The following is a 21,145-nucleotide window of genomic DNA, read 5'->3' on the forward strand; positions in this document are numbered from 1 at the left end:
TGGCACCTCTTATACTACACTACCACACCACATCCACATCCACATCCACATCCACATCCATCTCATCTACCATCCCCACCTCCACCTTCACCAATGCCATCTTTTCCACCCCCACCCCCACCCCCACCCCCACCACTACCTCCTTCACCACCATGCCACCATCTCCTACACTATCTCCTCTACCACCACTCCACCATTGCCACCTCCACTATACCACCTCGCCGCCATTAGAAAAAAGAAATTAATAAAATAAATAAATTAGTTGGATTGATTTGTTCAACTCGTACCCAATTTAATTTAATCTATTTATTAAATGTATGGAGTTGAATTCTGTTGTTTTATTGCACAATTGATTTTGACTCACCTGAACTTACCTATATTTAAGAGTAAACTAATTTGGAAGTCCTAATATTAAGTGCCACGTGGACCATAAAGGGTCTAACAATTTAACTAAGTCCAACTTTAGGGATAAAATATAAATCACAATCTTTTTAAAAACTGGGATGGGTTAGGCAGGCCACCGCCCGTGCTCACTCCTACGGGGATTTAGGTCTAATTGTGAAATGCATGGTATAGTTGAGATGAGTGATTTGGATGATTCAAAAAATGATGGTTGTGATTTTGTGTATTTTGTGTAATTATTGGATGGTCATTAATTTTGATGTATGTATACAACGTGTATAAAAGGGAATTGGGGTGGGTGCTACGCAGGGGTACAATAGTCATTGTTTCGTTTCAGATATCGTTTTGATGTTTCAAACTATTTATTTTTTTAAGATATATTAAATAAGACATACCTACAAAAAATCAAGTTGATCAGAAATGAAAAACCCTTTCATCGAATGTATCTAAAAAAATGAATGGCAAATGTAATTTAAAGTATAATCTGAATATAAATATTATTTGATGAAATAGTTACTGATGTTGATTACCTTAAATTTTTACAAGTATGTTCTACTCGATGGAACATAAAAAGTAAATGGTTTAGATAATCAAAATGAGATCTGAAATAAGTCACTTCGGCTACACAAAAATGGTTGTTGTGCCCACAAAGGTCACCCCAATTTCGTATAATAGTGTGTAAATGTATTTTAAACTAGGGTTATCTAAACTTGACTTTAGTCTATGTAATTTCACCCTTGTAATTTTATTGGGAGCTTTTTTGACAAATTTTTTTTTTAAGAATTTTTTTCCATCCAACCTATATTCTTTTTAACTATTCCATTAGATCCTATTTGAGGTAAGAAGGCCAAAACACCATCAATCTCTTATACCCCCTATTAATGTTGGAATATTTAATGTTGATTGTCATTATATTTTGGTAGTTCTCATGCATCAGGATATTCACTGTCGTTATATTCATGTTAATTTGAAATAAATTTTTGTCATTGTGTTGTCAATTATATGAAGTGAATATTCACATTATATAATTAAAATGAATGTTTACATCATTTATGTTCACATTAATTTGAAATGAATTTTTGTTATTGTGTCGTTACTTACATGATGTGAATATTCATACTAAAACATATGAATATGAACGTTTACATCATTACATTAGATGAGAGAGAATGTTCACATGTTGTGAACGTTCACATCACTACATTAGATGAGAGAGAATGTTTACATGATGTGAATGTTCACATCATTACATGTTGTGAATAAAAATGTATTGTCAATTAAAAATATAATGAACATTATTTTTAATGTGTTTTCAATCAAAAATAAGAAGGTTCACATATTGTTAATGTTCACATCACAACATTAGATGAGAGAGAATTTTTTGAAAATGTGTTGTGAACATTCACATCAGATGAGAGAGAATGGTTACATTATTTTTAATGTGTTGTCAATTAAATATATTGTTGTGAACGTTCACTTCACTACATTAGATGAGAGATAATTTTTCAAAAAGGTGTTGTGAACGTTCACATCAGATGAGAAAAAATGCTCACATCATTTTTAATGTGTTGTCAATTAAAAATATATTCAATAATATAAACTAATAACATCAACGCTATTTAATTTGTGTATGAAATTTCCTATGCCTTGGTCATTTCTCTTCTCTCTCCTCTCCCAATATTAAATATCAATATTAAATATAAGGGCATAAGAGTCTAAGAAAATAGTGTAAATCAAGAAAAATGACTATATGGAATAAAAGTATAAATATATGGAACTAAGTGGGTTAAAAAATTCCTTCATAGACTTTTTGGGTTAGAACACTTCTAAATTGAACAAGTCTACAGTTTAAGTATAGTTTTAATTTGGTCATTCATTTCAAATTGGAGGTTAGAATTAATAATTTTGGGGACACTTGTTAATTTAGATGAAAGAATCAAATTGAACAAGTTGCTACACTTTAAGTATAGTTTCAATTTGATTAACGTAATTCTGCTCAAATTGAAGATTGAAATTAATAATTTTGGGAACACTTGTCAATTTAGATAGAAGAATCAAATTAAAACTGGATATGAAATGTAAAGAACAAAGTATTCAAATTAAAATAATGAAAACTAAAATAAAATTTGAGTCAACTATACAGATAAAATGTAATTAACCCATTAAACTATGAAGTTGTAATTATGTAGATTTTCTTTTCCTTGGTGACATGTGAGTGTCCACACGCGAAAAAACAAATGATGTTGAAAATGACAAACAAATGAAGCCGAAAAAGTCTTTAAATGATAGAAACAAATCATTCAGAAAAGTCTTAATGAAATTGGAACATAATTAAACAGAAAAAATAATATATATATATATATATATATTATATTTATAATTATCAGTGAGTGATAAATTTTTACTTATATATAAATCTACATATTATATAAGAAAAAAAGAGTTTTAGTGAGGAAAATTGTGGAAGTTTCAATATCTCATATTAATTTTCTTGATCTTCTTAATTTTAAATAATTAAGAAAATCTGTATTGATTAACTTTTATTTGATAATCCCACAAAAGGAGAAGAAGGAAAAAAATGAGTTGTTTTACGCATATAAAGTAAATCTTATATTTTCATCCCATTTAATATTGTAGTATTGTGCATGTTTCAATTCAATATAGTTTAAATTTAAAAAAAAAATTAATTAATTAATTTTAACCTAGCCGATTAGGCTAAATCATTTTTGATTTGATTGATTTGTTGGTTTAACCGTAATTTTAGCAGTTTTATCAAAACATATTGATTAGATTTGTTTGATTCGAAATAAACTAAAAATTGATCTGCAATTTAATATTGTAGTGTTGTGCATGTATCAATTCAATATAGTTTAAATTTTAGTATTTTAAAATTTTAATTAATTAATTTTGACCTAGCCGATTGGGCTAAATCGTTTTTGACTTGATTGATTCGTTGGTTTAACCGCGATTTTAACAGTTTTATCTAAATATATTAATTAGATTTGTTTGATTTGAAATAAATTAAAAATTGATCTGATTAAAGATTGAAAAATTGAGATTGCTTTATTAGAAATAAACTTTCCGTCCAAAATAATTGTTAGCTTTTATTTTATAATTTCACATCGAAAAAAGAAGAGAAAAGTAAGTTGTTTCACTTATATAAAGTGAATCATAATAGTGTTGTGTATACTCACAATTTAAGACAGTTTAAATTTTAAAATTAAATAACATTTAAAAGTTTTAATTAATTAATTTTTATATAAGCTGGTTGGTCATTTGACCTAACTAATTAGCCTAAACCGTTTTGGGTTTGATCGATTCGTCGGTTTAATCGTGATTTCTTATACTAATTTTTTTTAATTTTAAACAATTAAAAAAATTTCCATTGACTAACTTCCATTTTACCATATAAAAATAAAACTCTAATTAATTTATGATTTATTTTATAATCTCACATCGGGAGAAGAAGAAAAAGCAAAGTTTGTTTCACTATTTATATATTATATAAGAAAAATGAGGTTTTAGGAAGAAGCCCTCTACGAGCTCTAAACTCTCATTCTAAAATTATTGAATTTTCTTAATTTTAAACAATTAAGAAAATTCTTATTGGCTAGCTTCTATTTACCTTTTATTTTACAATCCCATATCGGGAAAAGAAAAAAAAAAGTGAATTGTTTCATTTACATAAAGTGAATCTTATACTCCCATTTATATAAGCAAAATGAGATTTTTAGTAAGAAAATTTATGATCAATATCTCATACTAATTCCCCTCCCCCCTAATTTTAAAGAATTAAGAGTATCCTCATTGGTTAACTTCCATATAACTTTTATTGTATGAGATTTAAAAAATAATTTTGTATGAGATTTTGAAACTCTCATAATATCTCTCATTAAAAGTATTCTTTTGTAAAATATATAGATATATTAAAAATCTCAACATCATTCTTAATGTTCCTTAATACAAAAATTATGAGATAACAATGAAAATTTTAAATTTGTATTTAAAACTTATAAATCTAATCTAAATATTATATAAAGAAAATGAGATTTTTAAGGAAAAACCTTTTAGGAGCTCCAAACCCATATTCTAAAATTATTGAATTTTCTTAATTTTAAACAATTAAGAAAATTCTTATTGGCTAGCTTGCATTTACCTTTTATTTTATAAAGAAAGAAAAATTGAATTGTTTCACTTAGATAAAGTGATTTTTATACTCCCATTTATATAAACAAATTGAGATTTTTAGTGAGAAATCCTATGATCAATATCGCATACTCATTTTTTTAAAATTTTCTAAATTTTAAACAATTAAGAAAATTTCCATTGACTAGCTTCTATTTAAATTTTATTTTACAATTATACATAGACGTTTTGATTTTAAAAACAATTTAGTATGAGATTTTGAAACTCTCAGAATTTTTAATTTTAAAATAATTACAATCCCACATATAGAAAAGAAAAAAAAAAAGTGAGTTGTTTCACTTATGTATGTAAAGTGTTACAATCTCACATTAGGAAAAGAAATAAAAAGTGAATTGTTTCACTTATGTAAAGTGAATCTTATAAAGGGGGTTTTGAGGGAAAAGCCTTCTAAAAGTTCCAAACTTTCATTTTAAAATTATTAAATTTTTTTAATTTTAATTAAGAAAATTCTCATTGGGTAACTTTCATTTATTTTTTATTTTACAATTCCACATCAGAAAAAAAGGAAAAAAGTGAATTGTTTCATTTATATAAAGTGAATTTTATACTCAATTTATATAAATTATTGAATTTTTTTAATTTTAAACAATTGAGAAATTTCACCTTAGCTATCTTTGATTAACTTTTATTTTACAATCCCACATCGGGAAAAGAAAGAAAAAGTGAATTGTTTCACTTATATAGAATGAATCTTATGCTATTTATATAAGCAAAATGATATTTTAGTGAGAAGCCTTATAATCAATATTATTTTTTTTTTTGATTTTTTTAATTTTAAACAATTAAGAAAATTTCAATTGGTTGGCTTCCATTTAACTTTTATTTTACAACCCCACATAGAGGTTTTCATTTTAAAAATAATTTTGTATGATATTCTAAAACTCTCATAATATTTAACTTTAAAATAATAACAATCCCACATCGAGAAAAAAAAAAAGTGAGTTGTTTCACTTATATAAAGTGAATCTTGTACTCTCATTTAATATTATAGTATTGTGCATATTTCAGTTTAAGATGATTTAAATTTTAAAATAAAATTTAAAAGTTTTAATTAATTATTGTAAATTGGTTGGTCTTTTGACTTAGCCGATTAGACTAAATCGTTTTCGGTTTGACTGATTCACTGGTTTAACCGCCGTTTTAGCCGCCGTTTTAGCTGTTTTATCAAAATATATTGCTTAGATTTGTTTGATTTGAAATAAACTAAGATTGACCCTATTAAAAATTGAATGACTGAGATTGCTTGATTAGAAATGAATTTCCTGTCCAAATAACTGTTAACTTTTATTTTACAATCCCACATCAGGAAAATGAAAAAAAAATGAGTTGTTTCATTATATAAACCTTATGCTTCCATTTAATATTGTAATGTTGTGTATGTTTCAATTTAAGATAGTTTAAATTTTAAAATTAAAATAAAATTTGAAAGTTTTAATTAATTAATTTTTGTATAAGTTGGTTCGGTCTTTAACCTAGTTGATAGGATGAACCGTTTTCGGTTTGACTAATTCGCTGGTTTAATTGTGATTTTGGCGGTTTTATCAAATATATAGGTTAAATTTGTTTGATTTGAAATAAATTAAAGATTGACCTAATTAAAGATTAAACGGCTAAGATTGCTTGATTCAAAATAAATTTTTCGTCTAAATAATTGTTAACTTTTAAACAATTAAGAAAATCCCCATTAACTAGTTTTCATTTAACTTTTATTTTAGGAAAAATTATGCAAATAGTCCTTGTAGTTTACACGATGTGTCAATTTGGTCCTTATAGTTTCAATTTTCTCGATTTTGCCCCTTAATTTAACGGATTGTGTCATTTTAGTCCAATAAATAACGGTTGTTAAATTAATTTAATGAAAGGTCAAGCAATGTGTCAATTTAGTCTCTGTACTTTACACGATGTGTCAATTTGGTCCCTGTAGTATCAATATTCTCGATTTTAACAAGAACTAAATTGACATATTGTAAAAAATACAGAGATCAAATTGATACATTGTTTGACTTTCTGTTAAATTAACTTAACAACCGTTATTTATTGGACTCAAATGACACAATCCGTTAAATTAAGAGACAAAATCGAACAAATTGAAATTACATGGACCAAATTGACACATCGTGTAAATTACAGTGACTATTTGCATAATTTTTTCTGTATTTTATACTCACTCATTGAAAAAAGAAGGAAAAGTAAATTGTTTCACTTACATAAATTGAATCTTAGGCTCCCATCTATATAAGCAAAAGAAGATTTTTAGTGAGAAGTCTTATGATCAATATCTCATATTATTTTTTTTTGATTTTCTTAATTTTAAACAATTAATAAAATTCCGATTGGCTAACTTCCATTTAACTTTTATTTTACAATCCCACATAGAAGTTTTGATTTTAAAAATAATTTTGTATGGGATTTTGAAACTCTGATAACATCTCTTCTTAAAAGTATTCTTTTATGAAATATATAGATATATCGATAATCTCAATGTCACTCGTACTGTCCCTTTATACAAAAATTATAAGATAATTATGATCATTTTAAATTTGTATTTAAAACTTATAAATTATAAGATAGATTATTATAATTCTAAATTTATATTGTATATTTTTTAAATTTAAATTAATAAAATATTTTTCATATTTAGTGACATTTTAAATTTTAATAAAATAAAATTTAAAAATTTAATTAATTAATTTTTGTGTAAGTTGGTTTGTCTTTTAACCTAACTGATTAAGCTAAACCGTTTTTAGTTTGAATGATTTGCTGGTTTAACCGTGATTTTAATGGTTTTTCATGTTACGATGATTCTTTTTTACTCAATAAGTTTTTAAATTTTTTTAAAAATTATTTTCCTTTCTAAAACCGATATGATAATTTTTAAAATTCATATAATTTTATTCTAAAATAGTGAAATATTAGAACTATGTCATTTTTTTAATAACAGAGCATAATTTTAATTATTAATTGTCAATACACCAATTTTAATCCATCTATACTATATATTATAGTAAATGAACATTTGAAGCAAAATCCTTGGACTTATATATAAAATTTTATTTACTAGAGATAAAATATAAAATAATTAAATATAATTATCATATCTTTAATAAACGATATATTATTTTACCTCGTGCATAGTACGGGTGATATGTTGAATGATATTGTGAAGTTACAAACGTATTAAACCCTTGTACTATGTTGGTTCACTGGAATAAAAGCGGAATATAATGGAACTAGTGTATGCCCGTGCCTAAAGGCACGGCGGAAATAATGTTGAGATTAATCTTCTCCTGTCCAACTTTTATGTAGTACATGAAAAATTTATTCATAAAATAATTTCACAGAAAAATTGTTCCTTTCTTATACCATTACTGTTATACTTACCCAAGCTATCAATCTTTCTTGTTCTAATTGAAGAGGTTGGTCACATTTGAATTTCGGCTAAAATTTAAAAAGAATATAATCTTAGTGATTGCAATATTAACAAACCATCTCTCATGTCAACTATTGAAAGGTAATGTCTAAAAAGAGAAGGCATGGAAAGAAAAATCGTGCATTGCTACTCACCCCCATTGTGCAAAATTAAAGTGTATCAAAACCCAAAATGTAGCAAGAAAAATGTATCAATTAGTTAAATAAAATGTATGATTAGCAATGTCATGAACATATTACACTAAAGTCTTAGTAGTATTAGTTAGTTACAACACTCATTTCACTTTCCTAAGCTTGAGTCTCAGACTCTTCATATTACACTTCTCTCTTGCTAATTACAAAGAGAGAGAAAAATAGAAAGTAAAAATCAACAAACAAAAAAAAATAGAAGAAACTAAACCTTAATCAACAAAACCACCTCTCTTTGAGCAATCAGCTAACCCTCCAATCAAGCATATATGTCTATGGATTACATCAATCTGAAAACATTAAGCACTAATTGAAAGTTCTAAACACATTATTAGATTTTAGCTCTTAAACACATTATCAAGCACTAATGTTTATAAATGCCTCCTTTCATCATCAAGCACTAATGATTCAGCAAATATATTTAATTCCTAAAATTGAGAATGTCAATCTTTTGGAGACATGGAATTCAGCACATAGGTAGATAACTTTTCAACATGCAATTTGTCTCAAACCATTTTATTCATTTATCTCCACTTTTTGCCTCCCTCTATCTCTACTCTCCCTCATCCCACACCCACACACACACACACCATCTCTATTTTTTAATCTATGTAGCAAATATTTATGCACCCGCTCTTTCTTTGATGACCTTCATGGATATCTTTGGCACCACAATGGAAGGAGTACCCGTTTCAAAAATCTTCAAACCACAATCTCAAAAGAAAGATTTCATAAACTCACAACTGAGATCCAATTGAGAGCATTCAACCTATTTAGAAATAATGCAAACAAAAAACAAAAAAATTGCCAATTTTTTTGGTCTTTCCCAAAAACAATAAATAATAATAAAAATAAGTAGCAAAGAGAATATTATCCAAAAAATAGATAAATTCATAAACTCAACACAGTCAAGCAAAGGGAAACTTTTTCCTCATCCCAGTCAAAAGTTTAGCAAATGAGAACTTTTTCCTCAATCAAAAGTTTGATCATTTGATTAATCTCCCCCTCACCTTCCATTCACTGTGAATTAATAAACACATCAAACACATCAAATCGAGAAACAATTTATCAAGCATTTGGTGAACATTGTAGTAGCAGAAATTATAGTGGTAAAACTAATTATTTTGAACTTCAATTATTGCAAACTATACTGAAATCCTTAGAATGGAATGAATAACAATAAATTTAATTAAAAAAATAGGAAATAGGTTGTAATTTATTCCAAGTGACATAAGGAAGTTGGTCTTCGAACTATGGAAATCAAGTAAAAGATTAAATCATCAACTTATAACATCATGAATGTACAAAAAATAAAAAATAGAAGCAAAAAAAGGGATGGAATCTTGATTACCTCTATTGATGGAGCCTTTAGAACTATTCTCCTCACCAAATTCTGATGCCTCTATCACATGTACAAAGCATTAAGAATAAAAACATCAGCCTTACATGAATTGATAATTTCTCTACAACTAATTCCCTGATAAAATAAAAAGTAAAAAAATAAAAGACAAAAAACTACAACAATAAAAGGTGTGTGTGTCCAACACAGATGAAGGAGCTGAAGGGTTTGCAAAATTCAAAAAGAAGATTCATCTTAATTTTATATATAACAACAACAACAACAAAAATAAATAAATCTATAAATAAAACTAACAAAACTCCACTGACTTACGGATATAATGTTTAAGGGGATAAAGAGATGTGAAAAACTAACAAAAGAGGGAGGGAGAAAGTCAAAAGATGGCATATAGTAATCCTAAAGACCTTAAAAAGGTTATGTGAACCCTTTTCCAACAATAAAAAACTAAAAAGGAAAGTCAAACATCGATTTTAGCGAATCGAATCGATTCACTTCACGATTCACCGATTTGGTTCACCGATTCACCTACGATTCATGGCTATTTGTGATATATACAACCTGTTCGTATTGATTACTCACTGAATCAAATCGCAAATCGTATGAAATCAAAACCATAAAGAAACAAACAATTATGCCCCACTTCTCTGCACTCCTCTTTCAGTTATCCATAAAGAAATTGAAGAAAAAAAATTCAATCAACACTACATAAACAAACCTGCTAAATGGTAGCTAAAATGACATATGACAAATAATAGGGAACTAATAATTAGACCAAGCAACCATATGACATAACAAATGTTCTGCAATAAGAAATGAGTACATATGCTTTTATCATTTATCATTTTTAGTAACTCAGAAATGACAATGTTAAATTTAAAAAAAAGAAATTGTAAACTAAAAACAAATTGAACAATTTTATTCCCAATGAAAGCCAAGTATCCTATTAAAGAATTAGGATACCTTTAATGGGTTAACATGGTGCATTGAAATGCTATGGATAGTAGCTGCAAAAAAACAAAAAAAAAAATAAATAAAATATTCAAATAGCTCCAACAATTCAAATCCTCCCAGATAAGCAAAATATGAACCAACCCTTTTGGATCCATTTGGTTTGCTCATGGGAAGCAGCCAACGCACTGCCACAACAAAAAACAAAATTTGGAATAAAAAAAAAATAGAAGTAAAAATTAGGCCACAATATTGATATTGATATTGTGCACTATTTGGACACCGAAATTGCTTAAGAGGTTGACACACCACGGTTATGTAGTGAAGAAACAACTCATTTTAAGGGAAAAAGAGAACTGCTCATCAATTGATGAAGGCATTGTTAAAATATTGATGAAATTGTTTACCAAATCAATTGACAGAACCCAAGACATGAAAGAAAGCATAGCATACCCACAAAAACACAAAAGCATGAGAGAGAGAGAGAGAGAGAGAGAGAGAGAGAGAATATCCAAATGGAACTTAATTTAACAATACTAAGAATGGGAATAAAGGAAAGACTTACTGGAAAAGAGTTGTTGGAAAAGAGAAAACTTGCAGCTCTCAACCTTGGTCCTTGATGGACTTTGGGGGCCTACAACTCGAAAAATAAAATTAAAAGCATCAGAGAGAGAGAGAGAAAGAGGCAGTGGAAGTTTTAAATTTTTAATCTCAGGCAAATGAAAGTTTCAAATGATCTTAATAAGTAAATATAAGATTAGAAAGTTTCAATCTCAGGCCTATGTCATTCCAAAGATTAGAAAATATAAGTAAGCAAGCTCCATCATCCCTTGTCCAAAATTTGCCACTGTTTATTATTAAAAATAACATCCAACTCCCAATGTTTGTATCACCAATTTGAATATACCTCTATTTTTGCTAAACCTTATCACCAATTTAAATTCACTCACTATTTTAACAACAAAAAAGTAGAATTATATAAGCAGCTAGCATTAAAAATTAAACTATTTTCATTGAGGCATTTTACCGAACATGGTGTATGCATGAAGACACACATAAAATATAGAACGGTAAAGAGACAGATTTTAATTGAGGCAATATAAATGAGAAACAAATCACAAAATATAAATGAGAAACACAATCAAACCCAAATGAGAAACAAATCACATAAAATTTAGACACCCAACGAAAATCCAAATAAAAATTTTAAGGCATTCTGGAGACCCATTTTAGAAAAATATTTCAGAGATTTTATCATTTATCATTTTCAGTAACTTAGAAATGACAATATTAAATTAAAAAAAAATTCGTAAACTAAAAATAGATTGAACAATTTTATTCCCAATGGAAGCCAAGCATCCTATTAAAGACTATACCTTTAATGGGTTAACATGGTGCATTAAAATGCTATGGACAGCAGCTGCAAAAAACAAAAACAAAAAAATAAAATATTCAAATAGCTCCAACTATTCAATCCTCCCATAAGCAAAATATGAACCAACCCTTTTGGATCCATTTTGTTTGCTCATGGGAAGCAGCCAACGCACTGCCACAACAAAAAACAAAATTTGGATTCCACAAAAAAACAAAAAAAAGTAAAAATTAGGCCACAATATTGATATTGATATTGTGCACTGTTTGAACACCGAAATTGTTTAAGAGGTTGACACACCACAGCTATGTAGTGAAGAAACAATTCATTTTAAGGGAAAAAGAGAACCGCTCATCAATTGATATTGTTAAAATATTGATGAAATTGTTTACCAAATCATAACATATCCACAAAACCACAAAAGCATGAGAGAGAGAGAGAGAGAGAGAGAGAGAGTACCCAAATAGGGGCCTACAACTCGAAAAATAAAATTAGAAGCATCAGAGAGAGAGAAAGAGGCAATGGAAGTTTTAAATCTTTCATCTCAGGCAAATGAAAGGAAAGAAAAATTTATATAATATCTTAAAACAGGTAAAACAATTCACACCTTAATTAAAAAATAGAAAATAAATAAACCTCTATCATTAAAACAGGTAAAACAATCAAACAATAGATCATTGAAAAAGAAAACTCTTCTATCATTAAAACAAACATTGCAAAATCAATAAAACATTGTGAAGAAGAAAGAAAAATTTATATAATATCTCTTCTCTATGACATGAAAATACTACTTCAAACCCCAATGACAACATTTTGAGATTAATGTTGGGATGACAGTTGCTATAAAATTGATGTTGGGATTAATCCCAATAGCTCCAAACATTTTGTCCCAAGATTAATGTTGGGATGATAGTGTATACCCGTAATAAAATTGGATAGGAGAAGATTAATCCCAAGATTATTTCTTCTTTATTTTGTACTTTTGTAAGAAGCCATCAATTACATTAACTAAGACAATTTTAAAAATGAAATTGCTGTCCTAAAAATTGGCCAAAGTTAAAAGGATTTGAAAGTCATTCAATAGCCATTCTAATATCGATACCTGAAATTAAAAAAAATAAAAATTAAATTTGCAAAATAATAATAAAGTTAGATTAGATGGATTAAAGCAAAAATGTCTAATGTTCAGTATTTTCAAATCAATGTCACATAGTATGTAATAAACTTTCGAATTGTCCAACTCACTTTCTTATGTACTTGACATCAATTGTTCACATATTTCAAACCAATGCCATCACACACAGTCCAACTCACTTTCTTCACATATTTCCTTGTCTAGTTTTACGACCTTTATTATGTACTTGACAAAAAATGAAAACACTTGTTTTCCTTTACTAACTAAACCAGGTAAGAAGAACAATGGGATAACAAAAACTCTACACCACGATTTTGTTGTCCTCATATTTCAAGAGGTTAAAAAAGAGAAGACAGAAATAGAGAGGAAAAAAGAACCTACAACTTTAGTTTTCTCTTAAATAAAATGCAAATTTATAAATCCTGAAAAACCAATTTAAAAGACAATTAGACATCAATTTTTATTTTGACAATGGGGGATTCCAAAACTTAGCACAAAGTTATTTCCAAAGTAATTCAAAATTTACCAATGTATATTGTCTTAAGAAAGGCATTTTGTTACTAAGATTAGTCTGTGTATACCAAAAAGAAAAAGAGTTTTATCTATGTATATCTTCCTTTTTCTTTTCTTTTTTCAATCCTCATCATGCACATTTTCTTTTTGGTTTAAATTTTCAACACATACTCCCAACAATCACCAAATGAAAACACTTGTTTGCCACCTGAGATTAAAAATGAAAATACTTGTTTTCCTGTACTTACCATCCTTGTCTAGATTAATCCCAAGATTGGACAGGAGAAGATTAATTCCAAGTAATATGCCTCAATCTCAGGCCTATGTCATTCCAAAGATTAGAAAATATAAGTAAGCAAACTCCATTAAAGATTAAAAATAACATCCAACTCCCACGGTTTGTATCACCAATTTGAATATACCTCTATTTTGCTAAACCTTCCTTGGCCTGTTATAATAAATTCACTCACTATTTTAACAACAAAAATGTAGAATTATATAAGCAGCTAGCATTAAAAAGAGAGGCATTTTAACCTTGGGACATTTTAGCCGGTAATGTTATAAATTGAGTGAAAGGGAGAAGGGTTTAGCAATCAACCATGGCTCAGATCAGCGGACATTAGAAGGAAAAACATAATACATTTTATATATTCAGCGGACACAAAACATTTTAGCGTGTAATGTTATAAATTCACTCACTATTTTAATTGAGGCATTTTACCAAACATAGTGTATGCATGAAGACACACACAAAACATAGAGGGGTAAAGAGACAGATTTTAATTGAGGCAATATAAATGAGAAACACAGTCAAACCCAAATGAGAAACAAATCACATAAAAATTTTGAGGCATCAAAGAGACCCAATCATTTATTAATTTTGAGACACAATCATACAGAGAGACCCAATCATAAAAATTTTGACTATACAAAGAGACCCAATCATACAAAAATATTTCAGAGACCTAATCATTTATCATTTTCAGGACATAGTGAAAATATTGCAGACCCTAACTGTTAAATATTTTAGAGACCCAATCATACAAAGAGACACACATAAAAAATTTAAACCGAGAAACACAGATCTACCTTGCATTTGATCAAACAGTGCCCTCGAATCTCATGAGTGATACCGATCTCTTTCTCGCTGGTTGCGCTACCTTGTATTTGATCAAACAGTGCACTCAAATCTCAACCAAGTTGCCATAAAACCAAGAACGGAGAGTGGGTAGGAGAGAGAGAGAGAGAGAACCAGAGAGAAGAGATCAAAATTTGAAAACCAAAGAGAAGAGAGAGAGAGGAGGACGACTGTGAGAGAGAGATAGGGAAGTGTGTTTGGTACTCGTTAGGAGGAATCCAAAGAGGCTGACTATGCTAGATTTTGATTTTGGCCCTTAGATTTTGATTAAGATTGATCTGAACCGTTGGTCATAAATGTATCTCTATGACAATTTCTTACCACATAGGACATTTTTAAAAACTCTTCTCCCTTATTATATAGATGCTTATTCCTTAGTATTTTTTCAGAATGACCATTCACTTACAATGATGATATGCTAGTTCTATAATACATCAATTGAAGATAAAATTTTAGACAAAAATGAAGAGTATAGCATTGCTTGGGAAGGGCTGAAGCGGCTATTTTTGCTACAAAAAACAAAATAGGCTATTTTAGCCATAAAAAATAAAATATCATATTCAACCCATAACCATTACACTCTTCTTTCACAAAAAAAAAATTAAAAAAATTAAAAAGTCAAAAAGTCCTTTCCAAACTAAACTTTTTAGTCCAAACTAAAATAACAAAAAAATTAAAAAGTTAAAAAGTCAATCCACTTCTCAAACAAACGGAGGCTATGTCGTAATATCTTTCCAAGTGGGAAAAAGTGTCAATCAAAGCAACCACAAGAACTTGGAAGGAAGCAGATTAGTAGAAAATTAAAACAATGAAAGCAACCATGAGAACTAGGAAGGAAGAAGAGAAGTCGAAATAAAAACAATAAAAATAAATAAATAAAAACTTCCTCCCCAAGCTAATTGACTACCACAGGTCGGGTCAACAATCAGTAGCCATAAAGAAAATAGAAAGAAACTGTAGTAGCCTATTTGGTCTTCCGTGCTCTACAAGCTCATTGACTGACATAACAAACCTCATGTTTGTTGTCTCGGTAGCCATAAAGAAAATAGAAGGAACCTGTTGTAGCCTATTTGGTCTTCCGTGCTCTACAAGCTCATTGACTAACACAACAAACCTCATGTTTTCTCTCTCTCTCTCTCTCTCTCTCTCTCTCTATAAATAAAGCCAAATTCTCAACTCAACTCTTATATCACTCATCATCTTCTCATTCTCTCATCCTTTCTCATTCCAAAATCATTTTCAACTTCATCCAAGAAAAACAGCTAAACCAATACAAAGTATGGTTCTTTTCTCAGCCATTTTCAGTTGCTTCTTTCCATCATCACCGGAACAGGTTTCTGACGATGCCAGAAGCCAACAAGTGAAAGCAGCTTCAATGGGGAAAGACAAAAGGAACTCAAAATCATCAAAAGGAGCTCCAATTGTGGTGTCATACTTCCCGGTTAACTCGCAGCTCTCTCGCTTGTAGTAATTGAAGTTCATGATGGAGCACGTAGTTTGAGTTTGAAAGTCTTCACAATTCATGTTCCCCTATGTTATGCATTTTCAACTGCATGATGGCGTCTCGTGATTTTTGTATTTCAAAATTCTCACCGCAGCCTGCTGCATGTAGTTTTAGTTGAAAATGCATTAACGACTAGGGGGACATCAAATTTAAGAACAGAGGATCTTAAAATCAGACAAATTTCTTTGAAAAGTGCTCTGATGATGGCAAAATCAAGGAATGGAGAGAGAGAGCAATAAGTACTTGTTACACAAATAGTAGTGTTACAGGGGTTTCATTCTTGATAAGATCTTCTTAATTGAATGATTTGTGTTGTCTGTGGCCATGGAAATCATATTTCAATGTAATTTCATTAATTAAATGCATTATTAAGATTGTCTTCATTTGTTTGATTTCTCAAAACTCCGGTCATTTTTTAATGTTTATGTATGGTGGTATTTGTGTTGGGTTGGGTTTCCATCCTATGTGGAGGAAGGCCCAAAACATTTAGTAAGCCCATGTGAATTCCAAAGCCCACATGGAGAGGTTATGTTTTTTGAAAAGATCTGGCCCATAAGTTTAGGGTTACAAACCTTTTCTTTGTACACAAAAAGAGACATAGAAGCTGCCACCAAAACAGAAAGGAGATGAGAAATTCTGTCCAGCAGTGATCAAGCTATCCGATCAACAAGAATCTGTGGTCCGATTGAGCTGAAATTTGGTAGGCGAGTTCACAACTCAAGACTCTAAATTCTGGACGGTGGAGATCAGATTTGGAGTTTTCTCCATATTACATGGCCTCTAAAGCTGGCAATTTTTGTTGGCGACTGTCTTGTAAATTTTTCTTGCAATGATAAGTTTTCTACTGAGTTCTCCAGTGACAGTGAGTTTTTCGGCCAATCCCCAGTGACTTGCTCGCGACAGTGGTCAACAATTAGCAATAGTCGATAATTGATAATAGTGTGTGTTGTCTATAATCTTATATTTCATTTATCTCTCTATCACCATCATCATGATAAAGTTTTGTTACTAACAACTATGCGTTTGCACCCCACCAGCAAAAGCAAAAGCAAAGCAAAACAAATTAGCTGTTGATGATTGTATAGGGATGCGAGATTGAAGAACGACGTACAATTTCATGGGCCATCGTTGTCTTCAAAATGTGCATGATTTTGATTTCAATTCTTTTTTCTTTTACATGAAATATTTAATTTCCATTCTTAGTACAACTAAATTGAAAAGTTAAGAGTCCAAGTAGAATTGAGGAGATGGAGGAAAAAGGAGATGGATGGATTCCAGTATTTCGCAGGAAAGCAAGGATAACCAGGAGATCTCAAGATATTCACACCGTTTTTGTGGATAATCTACCGGAAACTTTAGATCCTAAGGGGCTGTTTTCACTGTTCTCTAAGTTTGGAGTAGTGATGGATGTTTACATCCCGATCAAGAGGAGAAAGGCAACAAGCTCATGCTTTGGTTTTGTCAGATATAATTGTCCAGTCGCGGCGAGAGTGGCCATCCAAAAGGCGCATGGCACTTGGTGTGACAATCGCGAGATCAAGGTAAAGATGGCGGAGTTCAGCAAAGCCCAAAGCAAAAATGGGAAGCAGCGGGTGCTGCAGAGAGGCGTAGGTAATACAACCCATAGAAATCACGTCAGTATGCCCAGTATACGAAATACTGTACAAAGTTACGCCGAAGTGGTGACTGGTACAAGGACTGCGAAGGACGAAAGGATAGTGGTTAATGTAGAGGAATATGGAAATAGGTGGCTACATGAGAGCCTAGTTGCCAAACTCAAGCCTTTCTGCCCTGTATCTGATTTCAAAATAGAAGTGTCCAGCAGGTATGGATCTGATGTCCACGTTAGAGAGATTGGAGGCAAATCGGTGATTCTCTCTTTCAACTCAGAAGAGGCAATGAATAGTGCAAGAAAGGAGCTGGAAATTTGGACCCATGAATGGTGTGAGTTCATCACACATTGGACCAAGGACACAGTCATTGAACATGAAAGGGAGGTATGGATTAGCTGTTATGGAGTACCCCTCAATCTCTGGAACTCTATCAATTTCAAGAATATTGGCATGCTATGGGGTGATGTCATTGCGATCGATAGAAGCACACTTGAAATGTCACACCTTTGCTGTGGTAAAGTCAAAATAACAACCAAAGTAATGGAAAGCATTAACCAAGTGATAACCCTGGATTGCAAAGGCACACTCCACCAGATCCGAGTTTGTAAAGAGCAAGTAGTCGTCATAGACAACCCAAGTTTCTCTAATATTCATATGCGGGAGGTTACTTCTGTTAATGCAAGCAGGGGGGATGAGCACTCTGTTGACAATGGTGTAATCCTCAGGAAAGAAGATGATGAGGTGGCAATGAACGATGAGGTGGAGCCCGTAAGGAACTCTGGCGGTGGCGTGTGCATGCAAGGAGCATTAAAGGAAAAGGAGTTGTCAGGTAATGATAGTCTGATGGCTATCTCTATAATCAAGGAGACGGCTCGAGACTTGGAGAAGACGAGTATTGGAGACGCATGCTTGAGGAATGTGTCAACCATGTCAGACAACAACGGCCTTGTTGCAGATTGTGAAAACCGATTAGTTGATGGGCTTATTTCTACTCCTGGCTTTGTGAAAAGCGTTAGTGGGTCTGAATTACCCCAGCCCAGCGTCAACCTGGAGGTGTTTTTAGGCCCAGTCCAGTTTGTTAATTCAAACCTCACTATGCCTCTAATAGTCCATGGGCCTAATAGGGTGGACCTAATAGGATGTGCTGCCCCAACCAGCTCTGGGTTGCATAATCCCAGAGCAATGGATACCTTATCACAACCCAGAGCTGACCCAACCGTCTCTGGGTTGCTACAACCCGTAGCAGCTGCTCCCTTAATGCAGTCAAGCCTAAAGGGGGGGACTAGTAAAGCAACAGAGGTTAGCAGATATCAGTCTACCGCAAAGACACACCCTTCGAAAGTTCCAAAGAAATCAAAGGCCAAGGTAAATGGAGGTGGAAGAATTAAAAAGGGAGTGCTTCTCAGAGCTGCCACTAAGGCACTGTCAGACTCGATTTCATTGAGCAGCAGTTCGAGCAGAGGAAGATTCCTCCTAAATGAGGCACAAGCCACCTTACAAATTGGAAATCTTCTTGGCATTAATTGTGAAGGAAAAGAGGCCGAAGTTATTGAGAAGATCATGGAACTTGAAACCCAAGATCTGGAAAGGAGGAAGCAGCTGGACGTTGCTAAATAGTCCTGATCCTGCAAGCCTAGGTGGTTTGGGAGCCTTAGTTTGTTTATCAATGAAGTTATTCTCTTGGAATATTAGAGGGTTGGGAAATCCGGAGAAAAGAAGGAAACTAAAGGAGCTTCTTAGAGTAAGAAAAGTAGATATTGCTTTAATTCAGGAGACCAAGAAGGCAGAGATCTCAGAATCATTTGTTAGATCCTTATGGCCTGGGGACCAGATGGAGTTCATGGCTGTCGACGCAGTAGGGAATGCAGGTGTGCTGTTGTGTGTTTGGAAACCTGAGGTTTTCTCTTTGTCAGATTGTTGTTGCAGCAAGAATTTCATTCTGCTCTCAGGTATCACTTCCCTAAACTTTAGCTGTATTATTGTCAATGTTTATGCTTCTAATGATTTGCTGAAAAGGAGGAGACTGTGGGAATTATTATGCAGTCTTAGAACCACTTTCACTCATCCTTGGTGTATTGGGGGTGATTTCAATGAAGTCAAAAGTATAGGGGAAAGGAAGGGTTGTGTCAGAAGGGATGTGGGGATGAAGGATTTCGGAAATTTTATTGAAAAAATTGGAGGGTTAGACTTACCAATGCTGGGTAGAAGATACACCTGGGGTAGTTCTCAGAATGGTGATAGGTGGAGCAGAATCGATAGGTTCATTTTAAATCCTGAGTGGCTTGAATCTTTTAGGTTCAAACTTTGGGGTTTGCCTAGATCCTTGTCTGATCACTGTCCTCTGCTGCTAATGGAGGATGAGAGGGATTGGGGTCCTAGACCTTTTAGATTTATTAACTCTTGGGCTATGCACACCAGCTTTTATCAAACAGTGAAGCAAAATTGGGAGCACTCAAACTTGGAGGGCTGGGCAGGTTACATCCTAAAGAAGAAGTTACAAGCTCTTAAACTGTGTCTGAAAACATGGAATAAGGAGGTGTTTGGTAACATCAATGAAAATCTAAAGGAGAAGGAAGCTGAGCTTCACTCATGGGACTTGCTAGCTGAGGTTAGAACTCTCCAAGTTGATGAATCTGCTAGAAGGATGGAATTATTAGGGGAAGTTTGGAAATTGAGAATCATGGATGAAAGATTATGGTTACAGAAATCTAGGCTTATCTGGTCACTAAAAGGTGATAAGAACACCAGGTTCTTCCACATTACTGCCACAAACAGACATAACAGAAATTCACTTGATTCAATAGAAGTCAATGGGATCTCAGTGGTGCAACCTGTTGAAATCAAAACTGCTGTGATGAATCATTTTAAATTACTCTACTCAGAGCATTGGAAGTGTAGGCCTAAACTGGGAGGCCAATTTAATTCCATTAACATGCACAATAATGCATCAACCATGCTGGAAAGTGCCTTCTCTGAAGATGAAGTTTGGGCTGCTATTAAGGACTGTGATGGAAACAAAGCCCCAGGTCCGGATGGCTTTAATCTGTCCTGTTTCCAAAAATGCTGGAATTTTATGAAACATGACATTTTAAACTTTATGAAAGAATTTCATGAGAATAGTATTTTGGCCAGGGGTCTTAATTGCTCATTTGTGAGTCTTATCCCCAAAAAGGATAATCCTGTATCTCTGTCTGACTTCAGGCCCATCAGCTTAATTAGTTCCATATACAAAATCCTCTCCAAGGTACTAACCAAGAGACTGAAGCTTGTTTTGCCCAACATTGTGAATGAAGCACAATCTGCATTCATTGGAGGTAGGAACATAATGGATGGAGT

The 21,145-nt window shown here is 31.7% G+C and overlaps 1 long non-coding RNA gene across 12 annotated transcripts; it reads right to left on the reverse strand.

Annotated features, from left to right (window-relative positions):
- Positions 1 to 7,895: 7,895 nt before the first annotated feature.
- LOC145820398 (uncharacterized) lies at positions 7,896 to 14,920 on the reverse strand. 12 transcript variants are annotated; one of them, XR_014361857.1, is made up of 8 exons: positions 14,644 to 14,920; positions 13,803 to 13,875; positions 11,911 to 11,954; positions 11,100 to 11,168; positions 10,679 to 10,722; positions 10,547 to 10,590; positions 9,578 to 9,628; positions 9,023 to 9,246 (listed from the first exon to the last, which is right to left on the reverse strand). It is a non-coding gene; the product is annotated as an uncharacterized LOC145820398 (long non-coding RNA). The 12 variants fall into 12 exon arrangements; XR_014361855.1 differs by lacking the exons at positions 9,023 to 9,246; positions 13,803 to 13,875 and adding an exon at positions 7,896 to 8,516 and having other exon boundaries at positions 14,644 to 14,912; XR_014361859.1 differs by lacking the exon at positions 11,911 to 11,954.
- Between the last annotated feature and the right edge of the window lie 6,225 nt (positions 14,921 to 21,145).

The sequence above is a fragment of the Camellia sinensis genome, chromosome 2, assembly GCF_055761805.1.
Source record: "Camellia sinensis isolate YWXY chromosome 2, ASM5576180v1, whole genome shotgun sequence".
In the NCBI taxonomy this organism is placed as follows: Eukaryota; Viridiplantae; Streptophyta; class Magnoliopsida; order Ericales; family Theaceae; genus Camellia; species Camellia sinensis.